Raw genomic sequence first — 12406 nt, 5'->3', positions numbered from 1 at the left:
ATTAAATTGTATTTATGTCTTGTGTTTAAACTGGGCACCTTGTATCTTTGGGATTACCCCATTACATTTGGGTAAGTGTAGCCACACCTCTGAGCAGCCTGTGTTTATAAATAATCCTGTGCTTGGAAATAATTATTACATCCCTTGAGTACGTCCTTTCCGTTTCACCCTGGTACCTGCCTCCAGCCCGAATTCCATTCCAACGCGGGGCTTCCTGAGCCTGAGGATTTGCTTAGTTTTGGTAGAACTTATTGAAAATTTCAGACTGCGAGCACCAATTAAGAAGTGCTCATAGAGAATGTAGCCGCATGCAATTCACAATTATTTGAAAAAAATGTTATCCACCCTACATCAGTTTTTATTTCAGTTTTTTAAGGCAGATTTGCAGATACTCTAACGCGACACAGAGTGACCGGAGGATGCTGTCTGGTTGAACTGCACTGACAGCCACATCGCGGTGACGGGGCGGCACAAAGCAGCAGGCAGCGCGAGCGAGTCTCGTCCGTAGTTAGATATTGATTTACTGACTTGGAAGGAAAGTTGCGCCGCCCAGGATGCCGCGGGGGAGCCTCAGCCCCGCGTCCTGCTCTCTGTAATTTAAAAACTGCCTCGTGCTCTTCCCTTGCTTCTCCTGGGAGATCGGCTTCAGCGAGGCAGGCAGCGGCGCGGGGGCCGCGTGCCTGGCGGTCCCCGGGAGCAGCCCGTGGCGAGCCCTCGGCACCCGGCGCTTCTCCGTCAGCCCTGGCTGCGCAACCCGGCGCCTTATCTAAGAGCTGATGTGCTGCTGCCGAGGGGACTCCGCTTGCTGCTTAAGCAAGCCTAGCAGTTATGGTTGGCAATCATTAACGCAGCTACATAAGGACACTGCCTTTTCAAATATAGCCTGCGCGCAAGCTGTTCAACAGTTTTAACAGCGCACAACCTGACGACATTGTGTCAGCCGAGTAGCCTGATTTTTCTAGCTCAACTGAACAATTTCAACTTGCGTACAATTTGTGTACAATTTCAGCTGCCGCTTCTCCCCCTCTTCTCTGCATCTTTCTTCAATCTCTATTTGTACAGGCTATCAATCACTGCTATTTTCCAGGATTTCTGCTTTGGGCCTCCCCTGCATTGTCTCACACCTACTCGCACCAGTCCCATCAGCTCATTGCTTCTGCCACAGACACAGCACTTTCTCATCTGTTTTCGTCCTCTAACTCTTCTGCTTGCTCCTAGCTCCACCGTATCTTATCTCCTGAACCACCTCCCTCCTGTTTTCTCTCTTTAATCTCTCACCCTTCTCTGGCTCTTCACCATTACAATGAATGCATCTTGTTAAGCCTCTTTACTTTTTACAAAAGAAAAAACCCAAACCCAGATAACTACTTTTCATACGCTTCTCTCTCTTTTAGCCATCTTATTTCTGTTTGGTTTGTAAACTGGCTGAAACCTTGTTTACGAGAGGTGGCTGGAGTCCTCTGCTACCGGCTCCATCTCTCGCGCGGCGCCTGTCCTTTGCCGTCAGTCGGCCTCGCTTTCACTGGAGTCTCCAATGACCTGCTTGTCGTCAGCTACAGCTCTCCCTCGACGTTTTCCTTCACTAGTCAGCCACCGTCCACAAGTCAACTGTGCTTCGCTTCCTGAGACATTATTCTTTGTCTTTCACAACTCTGTTGTCCCGTTTCCCTTTATGCGCTCATTCAGCAAGTCTGTTGGAGGATCCTCTTTATCTTCCATGCCAGACTTCGCTGGGGGTTGCATAAAGCCCTCTCCTTGTCCTTCTTCTCTTCTTCTATGCCTTATCACTGGGTAATCTCCACTGCAAACATAAATTCACCTTCTGGACAACTTTAAGATCCAGTGCTCTATTCAGATCAGTCTCTTAAGGTGGGATTGATCTGACCAGAAGTGAAAGGGTACAGCGTAGGTGTCTCCATCTGAACCAGTTGTCTAGATTCCCTTTACAGCCAAGTGACCCTCACCTTATTCTATAGCAGGTACCTAAAAGAGGCCAGATGAAGAGCCGCCAGGAAGAGCCTGTTTCTCTCCGCTGCTACAAAGGGAGCCCCTCCGACTAGCTCTGATGCAAATGTCTGCACTGCAGATATTTAAAACTGGCAAGATGAATCCTCGACCTTTCTTCCAAATGCAGGCTTCACTGCTTCTCTGCTGTCTCTTCAGGAAAGCCTTTCTATCAGTTCAAGCTAAGCTTGGCTGAAACAAGACCACTTCATTATGGTGCTCCTTCTCTGCTCAGTCACTGTTTAGACCAGCAGCCATGCATGCCTACAACTTGGCTGTGTCTTTGGTCCACACTTTTCCCTGCATCCTTATTCAGGCCAGGTCTAAGCCTTGTTCTCTCTAAAATCTCTGACATGAGGCCTTCCTGTCTCCATCCATACAGCTAAAACTGCCGTCCAAGCTGTAATCACTTTGAATTGTGATTACTACAAAAGTGCATTGCCTGTCCTTAATATATACCGTTTTGTCCTGTACATAATCACCCTAAATGCGTCCGCAAATAATATTTCTCTAGCTGGTCCTCTGACGTTGCCATGCCTATCTTTGTATTTCTCCCCTAGCTCTTTACTCTCTGTTACATCAAATGTGAGCTATTTGTCTTCACTTTCTAGGCCTTTCATAGCCCTTCCTGGCTCTGCCTGTCTCATGCTTGGCCTCTCAGGCATAACAGAGAGTCAGTCCTGCCATCACTGATCAGCCTGTGGTATCACCCACTTCGGTATGTTTTCAAACACAGCCCTACATGCTTCATGTTGGCCAGGATGTTTGGGAGGAGCTGTCGGTACACATCTGCAACACCAACTCATCTTCAAAATTCTCCTTTCCCTTACTGCCTGCAAAAAGCTTGACAAGAGTTAGGCTTCCTAGCCAGTCTTTGTGCTGACAAATACTGTCTCACTGATTCATTCCCAGCTGACTGTAGGCACACCTCATCTCCCACGATACACCAGGAGCTGGACTGTCCCATGATAGTTCACTGCATGACGGAGAGGGGTCCTTGTCCATGATCTGTGCTCCTATGTGCTACAAATTCATATATCTAAAATGGCAACAGAAACCACCAAGTCACAATCAGCATTTCCACAACTATATAAAAAATAGTGTTCTTAACCTTAAGACGCGCAGCTATAATTTAGAGATAATATATGCTGCTAGCAGTTGTAGGAAGCCGGGAAGACTTGAGTCAATTTGTCATTCTTTCAATGCTCCTGGCACAAACGGCGGCCCTAAAGAGGTGAGAGGGGGCTCAGCTGATGTACAGAATGGAGAGAGACTTCTTGGTAGCCCTGCAGATCTCTTTATTAATATCTGAAATTTTAAACTTTAAAGTAAAAGAGTGTTTTGACCATATTGGAACACCTATACTCCAAAGGAATAGCATTAGACTTGCACTTTTCACTTCATATTTATTTTCTGCCTTTGCAGTGGCTAACAGTGCCACCTTAATTTTATGTTGACTGTGCTGATTTTTAACATATGTTTTCTTATTAAAAATAAGAGTAAAAGTGCAGCAAAATAACCTATAGCTTTAAAATCCAGAGGGACTGAGGAGGAAGGCAGCAGGCACTTATCAGGCCACTTTTGGAAAGTGGCAGGTATTTCCTCTCCTGGGGAAAAGGAGGTGAGGAAAGAGGTGGCTGTTTACTAGTTATCTTCTAATCATCTACTTTAGATGGTTTGATTAGACTGTATTCTACAGTGGAAATGTTTCACACTGAGGTTTTTTTTCCCTGACTTTTGTGTTGAATAAAAGTGTGTCCTTAAAGAAACTCTGAGCGTAGCCCTTGCTGGGATGGGAAACAGATTAGTACTTGCTTACAAAAGGTTATTGTTTAGAAAGATTATACCGAAATTTCAGGTGGGATTATTTAGTGTGTGTGTTAGTGACCTGGTTGTTTTCTTCAGTAAGTCTTTCTGAGCATGTTTTACTGTGCTGTGAGTTTAAAAATTCATTTCAAAGTTTTGCTGCCCTTGCTCCAACATCAATTAAACATATTAGAGAGTGGTGCTGGAAGAGGTCTGCCAGACAAAGCTGACATATTTTGATTTCCGATTTCCGATCTTGTTTGTAGGGTGTTCTAGGACATACGGGTGGGACTATAAGAGAAAAGGTAGGTATTAAACTGCCTGAGTGATGCTTAATAGCTCTGGTATTTTCTGAACAAATTGTACATTATAATGAAAATAATCTTGACTGCAATGTGCAATGAATCTCTTTGTGCTGGATACTAGGTGGGTTGCAGAAAACGTAGCGAGAAAGTAGAAAAACTTGTCCAAGTGCCAGGGATCAGAATTTTATCCTGTTGTTTTTAAAGCTGAAAAGAGAAGACTTTGTGCTTCGTTTACACTGTAGGGTGAAAATAAATGATGCTGCAAGCACCACTGTAAGTTGAGTAAGCTTTACTTAAATTGCAACAACAGCAAAACACTTGAACAGAAGAAATTAGGTGGCTGTTGTTTAAGTGTGTTACTGATTGTACTATGCTCTGCTGAAGCTGGGAGGGCTAATGGATTTCTTTTACTTGGGATGAATATAAAAGCAATTGAGCCTTTTTGGTAGCTGAAATAAAAGGATTACCAAATAGGCATATGCAGACTGATTAACTGTGTTCTGGATGTTGATGGGGATTTGAAAACATGAAAAAGAGAACAAATAGCCTTGTGCCTGGCTACCCAGAGAAAAATGGGGGTCCTGGGTGCAACTGCTGGTTGGAAAAGGGGTTGGAACTCTCTTCCTAATTCTTGTTCAGTACAAGAAAGTGGGACTCTGCTCCTTCTTCGAACATAAGCAGTACTGCCCAAGAGATACCTCACTGCTATCAGCTTCTCATCCTGAATGACACAACATCTGGAACATCAAAAAGCACAAACTAGAATCGGAAGAATAGTAATGGAAATGCAAGGTGCAAAGACACTTCCTTCTCCTAATGTTGGTGACATTCTACCTCCAGGTGGCAAAAATTAAAAGGGTAAGTATCTTGCCAAGATGCTGGTGATGTTGCAAAGGAAATGGGAAAGTCCTAACTTATTTGGCAAATCGACCCAAGGAATTATTCTCAAAATGGCTGCAAAGAAGAGTTTTGTATAGCTAAGTGCCTCTTGCTTTCCTCATTTCAATGGTGAATACGTCATGGCTTTCATTTGTAAAGAGATGCTTATTTATGCTGGCATATAGATATGTTTTCAGCCTAAAAATTGTATTTAAAATTTAGAGCTAATCCACTCCTTAAACGTATTTTTAATTTGCCAGTATTATTTCATTAAATGCTAGTTATGCTTCTGCTTCCTTGCTGTTCAGGCTTTTGCAGTCAAGTAGAAACAATTAACTGGGCAACAGACCTGCGCAATGAACTAGAAACTTCATCGCAATCAGGCAGTTCTGGAAACCTGTTTATTTACAAAACGTACAAAGTCCTCTTCCCTCGGTCACAGCAGGAATCAAATGGAAACACCATCTTTGTTTACGGGGGTTTAGATCAAAAAGCTCTCTAGCAGTACTTTTCTGAGGTGCGCGTGCTTGTCTAGGTCTGACGCTTAATTTCTGTTTGCCTTCCGCCTTTTCCAGGCTACTTCTACAGCTGAAGATATTTTATTGGCACGTAACGTATTTCACAGGCAAAATACTCCTGGCATAAACCCGTCCAAGCCCAAGCTTGGATTTTAACACAGAACCACCACCTTTACAGGCCCCTAACACCCCGGGACCAGGCTTAGCAGTTGCACTGAAACACAGCTGCACCCGGCGTCGCGTTGTCCCTAGCACGGGCATGGCCGCAGCTGTCGCAGACAGAGCTGCGCTGGCCGAAGTCGGCCTGCAAACTGCTACCGAGGAGCCAGACGTCTGCCGCGCCGAGGCTGGAGCAGCCCCTGCCGCGCAGCTGTCCGGTGACCGGTGCTACCAAGCGACGGCGACCTCCCCCCCTCCCCCCGCGGCCACCCGCTCGGCGAGGGCAGCAGAGAAAATGGCGCCTTCGCCCTGCTCGTGACGCCGGCCGCTGGAGTCCTTCAGCGACTACATTTCCCAGCGTGCCCCGCGGCAGGCCCGCCGGCGGCGGCGGCAGGAAGCCGGTGCGGCGGAGCGGAAGCGGCGGCGGCAGGGCATGCTGGGAAGCGTAGTTCGGTGGAGGCCGCGGCCGCGGCCGCGGCCGCAGCCCCTCCCCGGCAGGCGGCCACCGCCCGCGGCCAAGCCCCGCGAATTTGAAAATTCCCGCGGTGGCCGCGGCCGCTCTCGCGAGATCTCCGCCCCCCCCCCCAACACCGTTCCGCCCCGCCCCCCGCGCGGCGGGTGAGCGAGCGAGGTAGGTGCCGCGCGCGGGGGGAGGGGAGGGAGCGGCGCGGCGCGGAGCGGGGCGCGGCGCGGCTGCGCAGGCACCGAGAGCGGCGCGGCGTAGGGCGGCGCGGTACCGCCGGGCAGAGGCCCGGGCAGGCGGAGGCCGCTCTAACCGCTGCGGGAGATGCCGCCGCTTTCACCGGCACGTACCGGGGGAAAAATGGGGGAGGTGGTGGGGGAGGTGGGCGGGAGCGGCGCAGGCAGAAGGCGGCGGTGGCCGGTGGCGACGCTCGCCCCCCCCCCCACTCCCCCGCCCTGCGGCCAACAGCAGGTACCGGGCGCTCCCGAGGCGGCTAGGCCAGTAGCGGCGCCGCTGGCGCAGCGCGGGCCCGGCGGGGGCTGTCGGCGGGCTCGGCCGCGGCCGCCCGGCCCCTTACGTAAGTGACCCCCTGGGCCGCGGCCGCCGCACGTGGCCTGGCCGCGGCGAGGGCCGGGGCGGGGGGTCGGGTCGGGCCGGGTTGGGCCGGGGCGGGCGGCGGCGCGGCCTGGGCAGAGCACATGGGAGGCGGCGGCGGTGTGCGAGGCTCCGCCGGCGGGAGACGGCAGTCAGGGGCTGGGGGGGGGGCGTGGGAGATGTGGCGACCGTCGCCGCGAGCTTTCCCTCCCTGCCGGCCGGCCTCCTGCCCGGTCACCCGCACATCCCCGCGCCTCTCCGCCCTTCGGGCGATTTTTTGGATTTTTTTTCCCCCCCCTTCCCCCTTTTGGTCTGGTTTTCCAGCAGAAGGCGGGATGTTTAGCTTTCTGCATAGAGCGGGAGTCGCAGGAAGAGAACTGGGTTTAATGGGCCGAGCACAGTTTTACAGATGCCGAGTGTGTTTCGTGCGTCTCCTGAGCCCTGCTGAGGGTGTGAGGGACCTGCCTTTCCCTCTTGCTTTGCCAGCCCAACTTTTTGTTATGTGTTGCTGAGGGTTTCTACGACTCTTAATTTTTGTATGAAGCATGCATCATGCCATAGAGTTGCTGACTTAAACAAAAGTGCTTGAATTCTTCCGTAGTAAACCGTGACTCCAGGTCTGGAGCTTTTACCAATAGAAAGAAATGTAGTGTCAATCTTTCAGGTCTGCTAATTACTGCCTGATAACGTTTGGTAAAATTATGCAAAATCAGAGGACGTAGTTGTGTCAGGAACACTGAATCCCGTTTAGGGTGTCTGGTGAAATAGGGTATTTCAAGTGATTTTTTCCTTAGACTCATCAGTCTAGATCATTATATCAGTCTTGACTGGTAGCTCTCATAAGCGTATGGGCATGCAGTACTGTATCCTGTTCTGCTGAGGACAGCTCCTCATTCACTTATTACATCAGCTCATTTTGCTGCATTTGTTTTCCTTGGGATTGCTTTTCTAACACAGTGAAATGAACTTCATCAGGCTTCTGTTAGTTTCAGGTCTTCTACCTAGTAACCTGTCAGATAGGGTTCTAGAGAAGTAATAGTGACAGACCTGTGGTGATGTGTCACTTGTGTGGTGGACAGAATGCTTAAACTGCATTAGTAGGAGAGAGGAACTAAAAGCCTTGGCCTATTGTATATGTTGGAAATGTTTTTGTAGTTTACCTTGTCAGATTGCTTCTTGTAGAAGTATGTTTCAGAATCCTGTGCTGGGAAGGCCATGTGGTAGGATGCTGTACCATGATGTTACGCTGGCGATGCCCTGTTAACTACTACCTAGTGATATCAGCGAGGCTGGATTTGGTGGCGAGAAAGCTAACAGCTGCATTTGTCTACCCTAAGCATACCAAGTCATACAAAAAAGAGTATTTTAGCACAGACTTAAGGAGCTTCTGCTAGCTTAGCCATATTAGACGGGGGTTTCAGCTCTTGAATAAATGCATAGTCATATTAGAAAATAATTGTGGGAACTAGTTGGGTAGACTTGGATCTAGTGTCAAATTCTGTTTGTTTTTGTTTGTTCTTGTATTTAAAGGGAAATCAAGTCTTATGGTCTGCATCAGATACAGGTTCTTAGCTGTTGATGGCTTGGTGGTTGATGGGATAGAGACCTGAAATTCTTTTTTCTTTCTTACCTTCTGCTGTAGGTTTGTGCTTCCTGGAGAGCTTGCGAAACATCTGAATAAATTCTGCAAGGCAATCTGTAGGCTGCATTTCAGTGAAATAAGTCTGATTCTTGCATTCTGATAGAGCTCATTTCTGTTATGATAATGACTTTGGGGGGGACTAAAATTTGTTATTTGGATTAAATACCTGGGATTTTGCCTAAAACATCAGATTTTCTCTCTCCCCCCTCTCCCCCCTCTCCCCCCTCTCCCCCCTCTCCCCCCTCTCCCCCCTCTCCCCCCTCTCCCCCCTCTCCCCCCTCTCCCCCCTCTCCCCCCTCTCCCCCCTCTCCCCCCTCTCCCCCCTCTCCCCCCTCTCCCCCCTCTCCCCCCTCTCCCCCCTCTCCCCCCTCTCCCCCCTCTCCCCCCTCTCCCCCCTCAAGTGGGGAAAAAATAATCAAGTGCTACTCACTAAATCACCTGCTTGTTTTAGTCTTTCTACTGGAGTAAAACATGGCAAAATTCTAATTCACTGAACCTGACTACTAAAGTGCAGGAAGTGTCTTATCATTCTACTGCTCCTCCTATGTTTGTGAGTTGTTTCCTATTTTTCTGAAGAAAATGTCATGGAACCAGTTGTTACCAGTAATTCAAAGAATTCCATAATTTTCATTGATACCTGTTATCTAACAAAGTAGGTGCTGTTTTTCTCAAAAGAATTTACTGTTTTTCTTTCATTTCTTTTGTTTTTTCCCCACTCTGTCCTATTTCCTTGGAAAATGTGACCTGAATAAGCATATTTTTCGTGTCCATATCCGTTCTCAGATCACCAATTAACTCTTCCCTGAAATTACTGTAGCTTCCACATCTGACTGAATGGAAGAATGGAAGAATGAAGCCACTGACAACTGCAGCCTTTGTCAGTGGCGTACTCATTGCGATAGTGAGCCTCTACATGGAAGAGGGAGTTAAAAAATGTTCATGTCTTAGGTAGTGTATTTTCTAAAAAGAAAGTGTTTCTAGCTCTCTTTGCAAACTGTGTTTCGTTTCAAACATATGAGCCAGCATAACAGCTTGCTGCCACAAAATGGAGAAGGTTTAATTCCCTCTGTTCCACCTGCACTGTTGTGCCTCCTTTCTTTTACCAATCTTTATGCTTGCCAGACCTCTCTGTGAACCAGTTTACCTCTCTAACCTGGCAGAAACTATCCACTTGTCTAAGTTGATTCCCTATCTGTTTAGGGAGTCAATGTGGCTCATAAAGTGGTCTGCAAAGTGTTCAGGTCAATGCAAGGTAAGCTGCAGGGATATAGTGCTTGGACAAGAGAGCAAATGGGGAAGTGGGAGGTGATAGCAAGGCCTCTCTCTTTAGGTGGCAGTGAACTCGCCATGCTTTATGAAATCATAGCTTCAGCTGCATGTAACTGACCCTTTTTCTTCAGTAAGCCAAAAAAGCTGTTTGAAGCTGATTTTCATGTACTTCTGTCAGTCAAAAATGACATCCCAGAACTTGTCTATATGCGATTTTGCCAGAACTTATAATTTTTAGAATGCTTTTTCGGGAGTCTGTTGATCCAAAACCCCATCATTAGTCTGTGATTTGTGTCCTTAGTAGTAGTTTGTGATGTTGGTAATCGTAAATACCTAGGATGAAGGAAGAATGGTAGTTTTGACAACTTGTGCACAGATCGCTGCTATAGGGATACAGCTGAAAGGTTCAGTTCTGGTTTACTCCAGAACATGGCGTAAGCCTTGTGGCGTTTCACACGTCTCTGATTTTTAACAGACAGATATGAATGTGATTGTGATACTTGCTTTCAAAGAGAGCAGAAATGCAGTTAGTGTTGGATAGATCCTCTTAAATGAGAGATTTCGTGCCTTTAACCCATCTCCGGATAGAATCATAGGATTCTTCTGGGAAAATGTTTTTCCATTGTTTTGCTTTCCGAGTGGTCCTTGGTTTAACTTAGTAGCGTGATGCAAGTAAAACATCCTAATATCAGTAAATATTGCTTATAATTTATTATGGAGTTTATATGTCCTTGTTCCACATTGTCAAGCCAGATGTCTAGAAAAAACATGCAAAATGCACGTTGGCTTACTAGAGGAAACCTGGACATGGCTGCTGCTCTGGCATTTTTTTGTGCTTTCGTGTGCCTGTGTTTCAGTTGAAGTAGCTGCAGCATGGTTAAATTTAGAGTTACAAGAATGGTCCCAGTACTGGAGCGTTGCCTACTTCATCGTTCTGACTAGCACAGTGGCCTGAATGCTAGAACCAGTGACACGTGTGATCCGTACTGTAGACAGGACTAGGCTGTGTCAAGGTGCGAGCTCTCTGCCAGAGAAGAACTCATGGTTTCCGGTTTCGTGGGTTGTTTGGGGTCGTGTTTGTGGGTATTTCTTTTTTTCTGTCTCAAATTTCTCTCAATCTCCCAATTAAATTTTAAAATTTAATTTCCTATTTGGCTGCACAAAGATCAGGCTTTTCCCTGCAAGTGTACTCTTGGCCTATCCAGGCAGGCAGTAGCAAAGGAAGGATGACTGTGGAACTGTATTTGAAATCTCACTGAGAGCATGCACTCGAGAAGCATCCTTGAATGCTGTCACCTACCTCACTGGAAAATTGTTGCTGGCTCTTAAAACCATCTTGCTACTACTGTGAGATACCATGTTAGTAATCATGAAGTACTTTTCTCATCATGCACACTTGATTTTAGATGCCTCAGTGCTTTACAGAAAAAGCTTTATTGTCTGTTCGCTATGATCATGTGTTCTTTTCTGAGTTTTGTGGTATTTTCTGTGCTTTGCTGCTTTGATAGATGTTGTCAAAATCAATGTTTCCCTTAAAAGAGCATAGACGAGCAGGAAATTTAAAAATTGGCTATTTTGTTGTTCATTTGAAGTAATAGTAAAAAATGTTCTGGAAGGGACTGTGCGCGTAAGAGCGCAATTGAATTGACTCTGGTCTGGTTCACCGCTTGCTACTGCATCATCTCCCTTCTGTGTTCTTTTTCAGCTTTTGTCATTGCTAACTCCTGGTGGAATTAGCAGGAAAAAAAGTGACTTCTCTTAGATCAGTCCGTTCCAGAAAATTGTAAATTAGACTGTAAGGTGGTTGCCAGATACAACATAAACAATGTATAAGTGATTTGTTTTGCTTTGTTTTTTTTGTTTTGTTTTGTTTTTTGGTCTAGTCAGAATCTTGGAAATCAGTTAAGATCTGCAGATAACATCGCTGATAGAAGACATTGGGACTTTGAGCAGAGATTGTGTGTTTCAGATCCTTTACTGTTCCATTTATCCCCTTATGTTACCTGTCCTGTAAACACAGTAACAGTTGGTGGCAGAAGAAAATAAGACAGGCAAAAGAACACATTAAATTGTGTTAAGTGAGAAATATTTTGGGTGGGTTTTCTAGGTCAGGGTGTTTTTTTGTGTGTGTATATTCTGGGTTTTTTTGGCGGGGTTTTGGGGGTTTTTGTTTGATTTTTATTGTTGTTAATGCATAGTCTACTCTTGGTATTTATTTTATCTCCTGCTCCCATCTGTTCGTTGCTCTGCTGAGTGGTCCCCTTCTTTGTTCTTTACGCAGTATATCCCTATTGTTTTATCCTGCTCTTGTCTTGAATGTGAATTTTCTGCTCGGTTGCCTCCTTCTTCTGCTCTTTCAGATGTATTACCTGGCTGTCTTGTTGTTCTTCTTCTGGAATTTTTCCTCCTGCTAATGTAGGAGGTTGTTCCTCTTTTCTCATTAAGCATCACAGTGGTGCTAAAGGCACTGATCAAAGCAGCTGGATGCTGAAGGCATTTAAAATGTGCTGTTCACCAACCAAATATTTGTTAGTGTTGGGTGTAACGGCTTATTCATAAAATGTATTTACTAAATCATTACAATTAAACTAAGCCAGACTGCTGGTTGAAATGTGGAGCTTTTTACTCTCTAGAGTCGTCATATGTCCAAATGTTCATCCCATTGCCATTTCAAAATGATGACAATTACTGAAAAGCAAACCCAACCAACCTATTGCAAATAATTTGTTGTCCCGTTTTGAACTTTATCTGCAGTGATTGTGCATGC

The 12406-nt window shown here is 46.4% G+C and overlaps 1 protein-coding gene across 2 annotated transcripts in view; it reads left to right on the top strand.

Moving 5' to 3' along the window:
- The first annotated feature begins 6051 nt into the window (after positions 1–6051).
- Positions 6052–12406, top strand: part of AHCTF1 (AT-hook containing transcription factor 1) — a 55872-nt gene continuing 49517 nt past the window's right edge. The window contains exon 1 of one of the 2 annotated variants that reach the window (XM_068939332.1): positions 6052–6302. The gene's annotated coding sequence lies outside the window, so the exon portion shown is untranslated. Of the gene's footprint in view, positions 6303–6338; positions 6477–12406 lie in introns of those variants that run through there. The other variant, XM_068939331.1, reaches the window with a different exon arrangement.

The sequence above is a fragment of the Struthio camelus genome, chromosome 3 (genome assembly GCF_040807025.1).
Source record: "Struthio camelus isolate bStrCam1 chromosome 3, bStrCam1.hap1, whole genome shotgun sequence".
Classification (NCBI taxonomy): Eukaryota; Metazoa; Chordata; class Aves; order Struthioniformes; family Struthionidae; genus Struthio; species Struthio camelus.
The sequence above is the reverse complement of the archived record's forward strand: the minus strand, read 5'-3'. Positions and strand labels throughout refer to the sequence as shown.